At 36.2% G+C, this 15,307-nt stretch overlaps 1 long non-coding RNA gene across 2 annotated transcripts; it reads right to left on the reverse strand.

Annotated features, from left to right (window-relative positions):
- Positions 1 to 12,388: 12,388 nt before the first annotated feature.
- On the reverse strand, positions 12,389 to 14,425 carry LOC128290385 (uncharacterized). Of its 2 annotated transcripts, none has more exons than XR_008280194.1 (2): positions 13,954 to 14,425; positions 12,389 to 12,735 (listed from the first exon to the last, which is right to left on the reverse strand). It is a non-coding gene; the product is annotated as an uncharacterized LOC128290385 (long non-coding RNA). The 2 variants fall into 2 exon arrangements; XR_008280195.1 differs by having other exon boundaries at positions 12,389 to 12,744.
- Positions 14,426 to 15,307: the final 882 nt, after the last annotated feature.

Consider the following 15,307-nt stretch of genomic DNA (forward strand, 5'->3'; position numbering starts at 1 on the left):
AAATACCTATATACAACCTCCTTATGGACCCGCACTCAAGGCCCAATACTTCTAGGCCCAAATTCGGGGTGTTACATGTTTTTAAACCACTTAACAAAAATTCTGAATAAATCACGTAGGTATCAATACTGAATTAAAGGTATCAATAATTCTTGTAGATGGTATCTTTACCACCCAGAAAATTGGTACAAGTTAGCATTCAGTTTATTACTTAAAATCAAAACCCAAGAAATTATCGATATGTTTCAAAAATTATCAATTTTATTACCTGAGTATAGATACTCATGATAAGGTATCGATAAAAAATTAAGTTACTGACTTCTTGCACATTTGAAATATCAAGAAGGTATTGTGTAAAATCCTGATTTTCGGATTTATTCGCGGTTTTCAATATTTTGTAAAGATTTTAAAATTTTGTATTTGGATGTGAAATTAATATTTTGAGTAGGTAAATGGGCTTATAGAAGGCCCATGTGTTGGCCAAAACCCGGTTGAATTTTTGAATTTTTGGACTTAGGAGTTCGGGTTTCTGGCTAGATGGCCCTTGTATAGAGATATGGGCAAATTGCATCACAAAAAGAGCCTTAGTAAAGTGGCAAGGGTGACGCCACTAGGCTCCTAAAAAGGTGGCGTGTGGAGCATTGGGGAAAGCATGGGATCGATTCCCTGTGTTGACAAATAGATGCATTTATTTTTAAGTGCTGGAGGGGTAAGTGTTGGAGTCCAGGTGGATTCTGCTAGAGGAGAGTTTGAATCAGTCTAAACGCTTGGATTAAGGAGTGATAAGGGGAGAGATTTAAGGGATTGGGAGAGAGGCTAGGAGTTGGCCGAATTAGGGGAATTAGAAAGGGGATTTCGGCAGAGGGGTATTAGGTTAGTATTTCGGCACTTAGGGTATTGAGTGGTGCCGTTTTCTTCTGCTTAAACACCTTAGGGTTGTTCTTTTCTCTCTTTTTTCCTCTCTAGCCGAAACCACCATTTTCTCTATTCTTCTTTCTACATTTTTCTTCTTCAAAACCGTTCATCAAACATGCTGTTCATCAACACTTGTGCCGAAACCACAAAAGCCGAAACCTCAAAAAATACATTAGTTGTGCCGATTTCTTCCAAGCCAAATCCTTCGATATTTTTGTGCCTAATAAACGACAATCATCTTTTCTAAACCCTAGATACCTGTCGGCAATTCTACATCAAGGTTATAGCCTCACATTGTCATCTCCTTCATCACCCAAAAGCTGAAAAACCATAGATTTGGGGGCTTATAGCCGAAACTTCAAAACTCCGGGAGTCGAGTTCTACCGTCGTTTGAAAGATAAATCTGCACCAGATTGCGTGGAGATCAAAAAGGAGTAAGGGGTAAGTGTTCATCATCTCAGATCTGGTCCTATTTTACAAAGTTAGGAAAAGCCGAAGTCCCTAAAATCTAGGGAGGCTGTCGATTTGGGCATGTGGCTCTAAGGATTTTTAACTGACATTTTCTATCAATGATTAGTGTCTTCTTAAGTGTTGGATTGAAGGCGTGGGTTGTTGGAGCAATCGGATTCGGAGCTAGCTATCGATTTTGGCAAAAAGGTAAGGTTTCAAAGGTTTTTAGGGACATGGTTCGGTCATGGATAAGTAGGTTGTGGGTTTAGTGATTATGGTTTGTAAATAAGAACTGTGCTAATCAATTGTAGGACATCGGAAGAGATCTCGAGAGCGATCGTCATGAAAATGTGTGTACCTAACACCCTTTCTTAGTTCAATTAAGAAAGCGAAATGCCGAAATTCCGGCATTTCATGGGCTTGTGAGTATGCGAATGCTCTCAAGACGTAGAGTAATTGTTAGATCTAGCACCGCAAGGTGGTAAGTAAGTTTGTGTGACGTCTTAACGTACTTCGGAAAAAGAGGGCCTCGATGGGCCAAAACTGGGCTCAATGGGCTTACGGACCAATATGGGTAAGAGATGGGCAAATTAGCCTGTTAGTTAGATGGTGGAACCAAACTGCATAAAATTGTTGAAAATTACTGAAGTAGCTTGTGTAGTTGCTAAGTTACGAAAATTACCCCTAAAGAGCAAAATTACCAATATACCCCTAGGGTTTAAATTGGCTAAACTGCATGATTGATTAATACTGTATTTTACATGATATGCTTTTATTAATATTTGTTGCATGGGATTGGGGTATTGATGGAGGAAGTTTTGAAAGTGGTTCATCCACGTACTGGAGGCTTTGCCTCAACTTACTGATATTTGAGTAGCGTTCTTTGCAAGCTGTGGAGTGTAGGGTGGGTGGGTTGAGATATTCCCACATGGAGTGTAGGGTGAATACGGTGCAGTGTAGCGGTTGGTGGGTTGAGTAGTCTCCCCAGATGGGTTTGCATGCATTACTACTATTGTTACCTATGTTACTGAACTGGGCCTATGGGCCACACTGTTGTGTAAAAAGGGGCTAAGGCCTTGCTACTGTATTCTGAAAAGGGCTTCAGTCCACTGTGTACTGTTATCTGAATAGGGCTTAGGCCCAATGGGCTCGAGCTGATTTGGGCTTTGGATGGGTTTCTGTATGCACTGAGTTTCCCAAACTCACCCCTTCCTCTTCCATCCTTGCAGGTGAGCCCTAGCTGGTGGACTTGGAGCTGGGCGGGATTCAGAGTGGCCATGAAGTTTGATTGCCGGATTTAATAAGTTTAGCATTTAATTTGGATTATTTTTATTATGCTTAAAGTTGTAATAAGGCCGCTCTTTTTAATTAATTTTATTTTGGGGATTATTAAACTGGTTAGCACTAGGGTTCGTTTTATAAAAACTACTTGTTTTTAAAAGATCACGATGACGCGCAAAGTTTCCGCAAAGTAAATGTTTTTCCCAAGAAAATAAATATTTTAAGCAGACTTAAACTTGTTTTAATGTTCGTAGACACGTAACCTGCTTAAAGTGTGGCAATGGATGTGTGCATGTCTAGGATTGGATCCGGGAAGAGCTTGGTACTTAAACGGTCCTATAAGACTCACCTCCTCTTTTCTGGCTTCCTACCTGGTGCACAACTTCCATTCACTTTAACTTAAAACAAGAACAGATTTTTGCTAAACTCTAAACAAAGAATTTAGATAAACACACGTTTTTTGAAACATTTCCATGTGACATACTAAATTCGGCCGTAACGTTTGGGCCGGGTTTGGGGTGTTACATATTGATTTTAAAACATGAATATCGATACGTCTACTCCAAGCAACAAAAACACAACATATTAAGGCATTTAGTCCTTTCAAACTTGTATCAAATCAATATGAATCTATTACTTTGTCAAAAAATTGCCAAAACAACTATAATAGCAGTTCAAAATGTAACACCCCGTACCCGAGACCGTGGCCGGAGTCGAACACGAGGTATTTACGGACTTATTTCATTGTAAAACACAGTTCATTTAAAATTTCGGACAAAGTGGCTAATCTGCGTCCTTTGTCACCTTAAAAATCATATCTTGAGTTCCAAAACTTGAAAACCAGTTCCGTAAATTTTTCTGAAACTAGACCCATAAGTCCATCTACAAATTTTTTTCTAGAATTTTTGGTTGAGCCAATTAGTACAGTTTATTAGTTAAAATCTCCCCTGTTTCAGGGTTCGACTGCTCTGACCTTCATGTATTACGACTTATATATCTTCCTGTACAGGGCTTCATTACTAATGTAGTTTGTTTCTAACGAAACTAGACTCAAAAAGGAATCTATACATATATGGCATGACTTATAATTATCTCTGGTTAATTTATAGTGAATTTCCAAAGTCAGATCAGGGGATCCAGAAATTGCTCTAGCCCTGTTTCACGAAAACTTAAATATCTCCTAAACTCTGACTCATATGATCATTTCTTTTCTTCCATATAAAAGTAGATTCATCAAGGTTCGATTACATAATTTATTCACTATTTAATTCCATTCCTACTATTTTTAGTGATTTTTCAAATTTACATCACTGCTGCTGTCAACATCTGCCTTTAAGGTAGACTTTACCTATTTCATAGTTTCCATGATTCAACTAGCCCTTTTAGCATATATAGCACAAAATATGATCATGATTAACCATTCCAATGGCCAATCATTGCCAAGCATATCCACACCTCTCATTAACCATATACATACAAAATGATTACAACACTATGCTCAAAATATATAAGCCATTTTCGCATGGCTATCCAAATATATATAACACCAAGGTACTTAACTAACAACAAAAGGGTAGTCCTATACATGCCATTTTCAGAGTTCAACCAAAAGTGTACCAAAAGGGCTTTGATAGTGTGGACGACTTCGACTTCGAAAATCTCGAGTCCGATAGCTGACGAACCAAAATCTATAAAACAGAGAATCAAAGAAACGGAATAAGCATTTAATGCTTAGTAAGTTTTGAGCAATGAAATTAGGCACAATTGAAGTATAGCATTCATATGACTAAACAGATAATTTCATATACACACATTCTCAAAATCATACCTACTTCACATCACCAACCCTTGTACTCATACAAGAGATCAACTTAACAAAAGCCTAAGCTCATTAAACGATCGAGCGAATACTATTTAAAGGGAATCAAATAATCCAATGCATATACGAAACATACCTCTTCATTGGGATTTTACGAGCATAATAATTAAAATTTATTACAGCAAGATCGCTCATTCCCAAACCAAGTACCTTCGGGCTTTAACCGGATATAGCCACTCGCTCAAATGCCTTCGGGACTTAGCCCGGATATAGTAGTTCGCACAAATGCCTTCGGGACTTAGCCCGGATATAGTAACTCGCACAAATGCCTTCGGGACTTAGCCCGGAATTAGTAACTCGCACAAATGCCTTCTGAACTTAGCCAGGTATTAGTCACTAGCACAAATGCCTTCGGGACTTAGCCCGGAATTAGTCACTAGCACAAATGCCTTCGGGACTTAGCCCGGTTATCATCCGAATATTCATGCACATATCAGTAAATCATGACAAATCTTTATCTCATTTTCATAACTAGAATTCAAACACAAGTCAATTATTAAGCATTCCTATTTTCGGCTCAATATCCACATACAAACAGCATGATTTGGTTTGCTTTGTGACATTATCTCTATGCACATACGGCTACCCATCATACGTATAGACTAATTAACTCAACATATAATTCAAATAGAACCATTATATCACCGTATATTAGTTATGATTATACATCATGTCTTAATCAAATCGTAAACTAAGTTTCATTACTCGAAAACTTACCTCGGATGTTGTCGAACGATTTCGACGGCTATTCGATCACTTTTTCCTTCCCTTTATCGGATTTAGTTCCCCTTTGCTCTTGAGCTTAATTTAACAAACAAATTGATTTAATCATTTGAACATCAAAAAGAGAAACTCAAGGTACTTAACCCATATATACATTAGACATTAGAGTCACATATATATGAAATCATGACTCAACTCAACATATTAGCCCACACTCTCTTTTAGCCGATTATCTAAGCCAAGATAAAAGCATCAATATGCTTGCCTCTAACCGAATACATGCAACATCAATCTACCTCATGTGGCCGAATATGCATGTCTATGTTGAGGCCGATTCTATACTTAATACATTCTACGAATATGGTTACTTGTATTGACTAAATACCATTTTGTTTCAAGTTCAAAACTCGGCTAATACCCATATATACACTAGCAATCAAATATTAATATTTGTACTTCACCTTAATAGCTAGCTTAGCAAACCTTAATTTAACATTCTCCATTCCATCAATTCAAAACACATACATTAACCTAATATCAATTAACTAAGCACTTTAACAATTTTTTCTTTAACTACACACATTAGGCAATGACAAAGACAATTTAACAAACCTTAAATTCAACTTATAATAACATATACTCAATATTCAAAGCATTTAACATCACTTCATCATGCTTTTACATCATGGCCGAATGCTCCTTTTAACCCATTTACCCTCACAAAGCATGAATTTCATCATCCAACTTACAAGCTTACAATCCCATGAATTTTAACCTCATAATATCTATCCAAATCTCACTCATTAGCTTCTATCATCAATCTCCAACAACACTAAATAAAAATATACTTCGTGGGTCTAAGGTAGAACCAAGAAAGGAACTCATAAATATCAAGATGTAAGCAACTACCATTGTTCATCTAGATTTAGCATGTAACAACAACCATCACCCTTATTAATCTCCATGGCGAAAACCTTACTCATTCCACACTCAAAATTTCAACATGGGTTACAAAAATAACTTGATATCTCACTCCATATCAACTAAAATTTCAAGAACTAGTATAAACTTTCTTACCTTAATATTGACCTAGGATAACCGAATGCTTCACTCCCTTCTTCCTCTTTTCATTTCGGCCAAGAAGAACCGATTTCTTCTTTTCTTTCTTCCTCAAGTCACGGCAATGGGGGGGAAACATGGATGAGACAACTTTTTTTCATCACCCCTCCCTTTTTATTACTTTATTACTAACCTTTTATTTTATTCTTTCTCCCATAAAACACTAACACCAAATGTTTATAATAGGCTTTAACTTATAGCATGGCCGGCCACCATCTTGTTCTTTGGTTAATTTGACATGCAAGTACAATTATTTTGCAGCATGCATAAATAGGCCACTTTACATTTGCCTAGCACATTTCTAAATTTTCCCACATAAGTCCTATTTAATAAAATTCACTTACAATTAACAAAATTCCAATATGAAATTTTTATACAAGCATACATACATATAATAAGCATCAACTATGACGGTTAATTATTTTTATGACTCGGTTTAGTGGTCCCGAAACCACTTTCAGACTAGGGTCACTTTAGGGCTGTCACACAAAACATCATAAATATTTCTAAACAAGGAATCAATATACCAAGCTCGATATCCATTTTAACCCTAAAGGCAATATAGTCATGTAAACATCCAAAACATCATGGCGATAATCAGCTAAAAGTCTATGTTAGCTCTTGTTTTTCAAGTATTTTTTATATAACAAAAAGTATATTAACAATTCCTTACTTAAATTTTCAAAAATAGTTAATAAATCCATAAAATTATTTTCAAAGTGTTGGACAAAATAAAATTTTAAAAATCCTTGAATTAACTTAATTTTTAATGAGTTTTTGAAGTCTGAAGGACTTCTATCGATACTTAGGTGGACAAGTATTGATAAAACTCAAGATGAAAAGACCTTGAAAAGGCTACAGAATTCTACTAGTAAAACTAAGAGTTCTACCGATACGACTCTGGGCTCTATTGATACAACCCAAACTTCTATAAGTAGAATGCACTCTAGTAAGCAAGGTAGTTATGGCTTGGGACTTCTATTGATACCCTAGTCTGATCTACTGATACAACTAAAGTTCTACCGATACCTTGAAGACTTCTACCGAAACAATTCAAGTCAGTAGCCAAACTTCAGCATCCCCTACACTTTTACCGATACTTTGATGGATTCGACCAATACCAAAAAAAACTCTCGGAGTTATATCAATACAAGAGGACTTATACCGATAGAGCAAGACCAAAAATCATATTTTGGAAAGACTTCTATTGATACAAGTTTCCTTCTACTAATACAATGAAGCTGAAAACTGCATTTAATGTGATTTTTATAGCTGCAACAACTCTATTTTGTTTCTAATGGCTACAAACGTCTACAAGGTTGTTAGAGCTCCCCATTGAAGTGAAACAAAGACAAAAAACAAGTGCATAACTTCCAAGAACTAAATTTTCTAATCTTTCTCAATCTTTTACTAAATATTTCTTGTACACACTTGTGGGTTAAGTTTTTATCATTCTTTCAAGTGTTGCAATTTTGTGTGAGAGTGATTAACTGTAGATTATTTAGAGGTATCATCTTATTCATCATTATTTTTCTCTCATTTGTATGGTGTTACTTAAGGTTTTGGGTAGAGAACATTAAGGGGAAGTGGTTCTATCTTACCTTTGAAAAGATAGGGATTTGTAAGGTTAAACCTTGTCCTTAAAGGTTCAAAACTAGTGGATTTGGGAAATCCTTATTTGAAGAAAGCTAAGGTAGTGGATGTAGGCAATTGAGGTCGAACCACTATAAATACTTGAGTTATTTTATTTTAACCCTTTCCTGAAAACATTTTAATACACCAATTTGCCCCCTCTTTGTGTATTTTGATCTCAATAATTGGTATCAAAGCTAGAACTCTATAGATGGTTTTACCATAAAGAGAGAAGATCCTTAAGATATCCAAGATGGAAGCCACAAGTCAAGAAATTTACTTCATGGCTGTAACTCCCCGAATTTCGGGCCTAGAAGTTTTGGGTTTTGAGTATAGGGGTAGTGAGAAGGTTGCACATAAGATTAGTTGTGCATTTTAGTGATATAATGGGCCTATTGGTCTAGTGGTTAAGGGAGTGTTAGTGCACCTTGAGGTTCCGAGTTCGAGTCTTTGGGGGTGCATTCTTTGGAGAGCCTTTTTATTTTGTTTTTCTTTTAGTTAATAATTACAATTATTTATAATTATTAAGTTATTTTTTTATGATAACTTTTATTTTTTTATTTTATTCCTTGTTTTGTTTCTTTGGAGACGTTTTCTTCCTCTCCCTCTCTGGGCTCCTTTTTATTTTCGGTTTCTTACTTTTTCTTTTTGGTAACGGTTTGTTTACGACTCTAGGGAATTTTGCTCCTCTGTCGATTGCTTTGTCATTGAAATAGGTGTGGGATTCAGACCTTGTCTACAATTCTTATTTGTTTATTTTGTTTGTGAATCTCCGCTTTCGTCTTTTCTTGATTGTATGCTAACCCATTAGTTTTGGGTTTTTAAACGATGGAAGTGAAGGGAGATCGTTATTTTCTGATATATGTTGATAGGGCAAAGGTTAGGGACTGTTACGATGGCTTAAATGTCAATTCTGGGGCTGATTTGGGGTAGTTTTGTGGCCTCCCCGATGGTGACACAAGTGTGTGCCAAGACACACGGCCGTGTGGATTTGGGAATTATTGTTTTTGGGCCAAATTTGGTGCCACACGGTCGTGTGGCTAATTTGGGGATTTTGTCAATTTTCACACGGTCGAGTCCCTTGGGCACGCGGGTGTGTGGGTTTGGGAATTAGGGATTCAGGGTTTTAGAGTCACACGGCCTGCCACATAGTCGTGTGGCTGATTTAGGGATATAAAAATCCCACACGGGCGTGTGAGACCCTCACACGGTCGTGTCAGACCTGTACCTTATTTTAGCTAAATTGGACAGAGAGTTACACAGCCTGTCCACACGGGCGTGTGCCTCTGTCACACGACCATGTGCTACCCTTCACACGGGCGTGTGGCCCTATCTCGCCAAACTTTGATTTTAGGTCAAATTTAAGTGTAATCACGACTTTATGAGTTCCAACCCTTGACTGAGTTTTACTGAGGGTAATTATGACTTGATCTGGGCTTGATATGTATGTTATTTGTGATTGGTTGTGTGATAAGCTTGATACTGAATTCAAGTTATGAGTGTGCACATGTTTGATTCTGTAACTGACTGATTGGATGTGAGTGTCTGCCTTTGAATAACTATTTGAAACTGGTACTCTGATAGTGTACATCTGATTGCATACATACATATGCATATAATGTTTTAGGTGGGATTTTGAAGAGAAGGAAGATTGGTTGAACTGGCAGCTGATCTGCTGGTTACTGATAGCCCCTATTACCCAAAGAGACGTGGGTAGTCCCAATGCATGAGGATCGTGGACTTTATTGACATCGATATAGTGGATTACTGCATTGCACTGTACTGCATGTACATTAGCTACACTACATACCATTGACTGAATTGGCAGTTTTACTGCAACATAACAGTATAGTGGTTTACCGCATTGTACTGTACTACTATGTATGTTAGCTACGCTACGTACTATTATCTGATCTGGCAGTTCATACTGTATGTCTGTACTGCGGCTTACTGCATTGCATAGCACAACTTATACGCTAGCTTCAATGCGTTATATACATGTCTAACAGTCTATCTGCATATTATCAGTCCCAATACCCAGAGGGTCGTGGACAATCCTGATAGCCATCATTGTCGGGCAACCCAGGATAACATCAGTTGGAGTGCAGGGTTGGATGGGCTTACGACATCTAGAGTGGAGTGATTGGTGGGATAAGCTTAAAGCTCTTATGAGGAGTGATGGGGGACGGAGAGGTGTGTTGGTTGGATGGGTGGGTTTCTCTTAACTCAATTGCATTCATATGCATCATATTGATATTCGACTGAAATGTCTGATTGATTGTTCAACTGAAATGTTTGATTAACTGTTCGAATGAAAGGCACTTATGCTGTGAGAATTTTGTAGACTTTGATTGCAACTATTTGATTAGATAGTTAAAGTGACTGTTGAGAATTACTACTGCTACTGTGCCTGAATGGTACGCGAGACTGTGTGTGACTGATTAACCTATATGATTGTAAAGTAAATATGGTGTGTGTGTGTGTTTGATTTTGGGCAAATTCACTCAATTGTCATCTGTCTGTAAGTATGTTTTGCTTCTGAATTGCTTCTAGCTTCCTATTTCTGTTTCTGTAGTTTAATTGGTTTGATCTCACACTAAGCTCAAGTAGCTCACGCCCTCTTCTGTTTCCCCTTTTAGGTAGAGTTCTAGATTCTGTTGATAGGCTCAGTACGCGGAGGTCACGAACAGTTTAGGAGGAAAAGGACTATAAGTTTTATTTCAATTTTTAATTGTTATTTGGTTTAAGTTGAACAGGAAAGTTTTATAAGACTGTGGTACAATTTCTATTTTAAACATTTATATGCTTTTGGATTACTAATAAAATAGATGTTTTGGGAAATGGAATTAAGGTCGGCTGGTTTTGTAAAATTTTCTCACGATCACTTCAGTGATCAATGTAGCATCCTGAATTTAGTCTAGACTTCTAGGCCGAGTTTACGATGTTACAATGGCATTGGAGCAAAATTCCATTAAATTGGGAGAAGAGAATTTTACCATGAAGCCTCCTTTATTCAATGGAACCAACTAGTCAAATTGGAGAACAAGAATGAAGTTACTCATCTAAGTTAACAACTATGAAGTTTGGAGGATAATTAAAAATGGGCCATCCATTCCAATAAATAGGGTTGAAGGTGTTATTGTCCCAAAGGAAAAGAGTGAATGAGATGAAAATGATATCAAGAAGGTGAAACTAAATGCAGAAGTTATGCACACTCTATTTTATGCTTTTGATCCAAATAAGTACAGTAAAGCCTCCTTGTGTGATAATACAAAAGAAATATGGGACAAGCTTGGAGTCACCCATGAAGGGACAAGTAGAGTTAAGGAGTCCAAGATAAACCTTCTCACATTTTATTATGAGTTGTCTGATCGCTTCACGCACATCATCAATGGTCTCAAAGCCCTTGGAAAGATCTATCCCAATAAGGAGATGGTAAAGAATATGTTGAACAGTCTCCCAATATCTTGGGAAGCTAAAGTGATGGCAATAGAAGAATCAAAAGTTCTCAACTCACTCTCCCTTGATGAGCTCATTGGTTCCTTGTTAACATATGAAATGAAAATCAACCACAATGCACAAAAAATCAAAGAAGCTCCAAACAATATGGGAGTTGCCTTCAAATCAATAACTTGTGAGAAGGATAAAGACTCTAGTAATAATGATGATGAGGAGGAGATGGCTATGTTTGCAAAGAAATTCAAAAAATTCATGAATCAGCAAAGCCAAAAAATTCCCAAGAAGAGACATCATCAAGGGTGAACCAAGCAAGAAGAAAAATGACCAAATCATTTTCTATGAATGCAAAAGCTGGGTCATATTAAATTTGATTGCCCATAATTGAATAATAAAGGGGCATTAAAATAAAAGAAGAAAGCCAAGATGGCAACTTGGAGCGATAGTGTAACACCCCTCGCCCGCATCTGACGCCGGGACGGGGTTCGAGGTGCTACCTGACTTTTACTAACACTTCCATACTAAACAGGGCCATGAAATCTCAAATAATTAAAAACTTTTCTTTTCACATGCAATCTGTCCCTTATGCGAGCTTACGAGGCCCAATACATGCATTCGGGGCGGTTCGGGACCCAATCGAGAACTCATGAAAAAACTTAGAAAAATCTCTTGCGTTAAGGCTTCAAACGCCCGTGTGCTCAGGCCGTGTGGCCAGAAATAGGCTAATTATCAAGCCTTTTGTCACTCTCACACCACATGCATAGATACATACTTATCCAATAACATACAACGTGGCATAAATGAGCTCTTAAACATCTACAAACATGTTATGCTCAAGTTATTTTCTTATGTAATAAATATTATAGAATTTGACCATATCATTACCACATACTAGACATAACTATCATTACATCACAAACCATTCATGAAGCATTATTAACTATTTACCAATCACTTAATCCTGCATTAGTTACTAGCTCATCAATGAATCTCAATTCAATCTCTAGGCATACATGTTGTAAGCCACATCACAAGAGATAATAACATACATGCATAAGAATAATCATATGGGCCCATAATGTCATTAGCCAACATAGGCCAATTTACATAACTAATACTACCTTAATAACAAGCCAATGCCTTTGGCTAAATCATAATATTACATACTCACATTAAAACCCTATACATGCCATAGACTCGAATCACTTGAGTTTACTTACTCCGATAACGTTAACTCGATAGGGTGATAATATCTCTGACGGCCTCCAACCCGAGCTAACCTGAAAACTCTAGAAAACATGGGAAAGAAGGGGGGTAAGCTTTCGCTTAGTAAGTTCATATGAAAACAATTAGCAACTCATTAACTTGTTTTATCAATGTTTACAACATATTTTCAAGTTCACTACAAGCTGTCTTTCTGAGCAACGGTCACTAAATTATTTATATCTGGAGCTACGAAACTCCGAATTAAGTTCTGTTAATTTTCCCTGAAACTAGACTTACTTTATTTTTTTCTATAAAATTTCCAGAATTTTTGGTTAAGCCAAATAGTACATTTTATTAGTTAAATTCTCCCCTGTTTCAGGGTATGACCACTCTGACCCCTGTACACTACAAACCGAATTTCTCCCTGTACAAAATTCCAACGACCATGCCGTTTATTCCCCATAAAAAGAGACTCAATATGGAATCCATTCAAATAAGGTATAACTCTTAATAATTTTTGTACAATTTTTGGTGAATTCTAAAGTTAGAACAGGGGATCTCGAATTCATTCAGACCCTGTTTCACAAGAATTCAAATATCAAACAATATGGAATTCTTTTTCTTCCTCTGTTTCTTTCATGTGAAAATAGACTCATTAAGCTTTAATCCCATATTTTATTCTGCCTCTAACTCATTTTCCACTATTTTTAGTGTATTTTCAAAGTTACACTACTGTAGTAACTCAAATCTGTCAAGGCTAAATTACTCATTCATGATCATTGTTCATAATATTAATACAACACCATTTTATCCATCATGGTAAGAATACATATTATGCATCATAGATCATCACATATCAAGGCATTCTCATAGGATTAGTATACATACTTGCACAACTCGTAACATAACTCGAGTGCATACTCACCAATGACTTACCTCATTGAGACCATCATTAACTCTTTCCTTGGATTGCCCGTTGAACACTTGGAATACTAATTAGATACTCGGAAAAGCCTTTGCACATAAGTGCTTCAATTGTAGCTAAAGCTACCTCATATCTCATGACATTTCAATGCTCACTCTCGAGCTAGTCATCTAGACTCATAATTCCTAGTGACATGTCACTCGTATCCTATTCTATTCCTAAGGTTCAAACGGGATTTTTCCTCGTCTATTAAGGCTTTGTCTTATCATATTTCTATTAATTACATACACATTAATATCTGTACAATTCATGTAATGATAACATTTAAATACATGTATAGCATGGTATTGTTTACATACGAACTTACCTCGATACCACAAATGTGAAAAGGACATACTCGTCCATAAATCGATTTCTTTCCGTTCTAGGTCCAAGTCTCAATTTTCATCATCTATAACATCACATTTAGCCTACCAATCAGTCACAATATTCATATGGGTCTAAAAATCATATTTTTTACAAATTTTCATTTTGACCCCTAAACTTTTGCATATTTGCACTTTTGCCCCAATGCTCGTAAATTAATTTTTATTCAATTTCTATAAGGTTTAAGACATGCTGAACATTTTTCTCTTCTATGGCAACTCCAAATTTTCACTAATTCACACACTTATGACCAATTTGTAACTTTCACAATTTAACCCCTTTTTGACATTTTTACCGAAATTCATTGAATAAAACTCATATTTAACACATCAAACATTCATTATCCACTATAAATCATCAAAACACAACCATATCATGAATGGGTAAATTTTTAAACTCTAATTTCTCTTCAATCAATTGGTAGAAATAGAAAATTTAAGCTTGGGGATCTCAAAATACGAAAATCATTAAAAGCGGGACAAAAACCGTACCTATATAAGCCATAAAAGCTTGGCGAATGGAGCTCATCCATGGCTGCTATTTTCTGTTCTTTCCACGGTTGAAGAAGAAAGAATGAAAAAAATGATAGCTTTTATCATTTGTCTTATTAGGTTATTTTAATTAATTTACAAAATTACCCTTTTATTTCAACCAAATTTCAAAATACCAAACAAATATCCATTCACTAACTTATTAAAGGAATAATTGTCACATAAGGACTTTCAATTTAAAACTCATAACAATTAGGCACCTCATATATAAAGAACTCAACTTTTGCACTTTTTACAATTTAGTCCTTTTGACTAAATTGAGTGCTCAAACGTCAAAATTTTCGAATGAAATTTTTACGAAATATTTTCATAAATTTATAGACTATAAAAATATAATAAAAATAAATTTTTTTTCTCGTCGGGTTTGTGGTCCCGAAACCACTGTTCCGACTAGACCCAAAATCGGGCTATTACATTTCTTCCCCCCTTTAGGGATTTTCGTCCCCGAAAATCTTACCGAAAAAGTTGTTCTCTACTTTCACGAGTCACTTATATCTTTTCTCACAACTTACAAAACAACTCCACACAAGCTCATACTCAAGATTTCCTATAGCTTTTCCATAGTTGAGGTATAAACCTCGGAGCTCAATTTGAAACACTAGAGACTGACATTCTTGGAACTATAAACTTAGAAACATACAACTCAGTCATATCTGTTGAATAATATATCTGTACATACTAAAATAATCATGCAGACTTCCATCATCAATCTTTCACAATTCAACTTGCATCTCTCCTTTTCAC

Source organism: Gossypium arboreum, chromosome 3, assembly GCF_025698485.1.
Source record: "Gossypium arboreum isolate Shixiya-1 chromosome 3, ASM2569848v2, whole genome shotgun sequence".
Lineage (NCBI taxonomy): Eukaryota > Viridiplantae > Streptophyta > Magnoliopsida > Malvales > Malvaceae > Gossypium > Gossypium arboreum.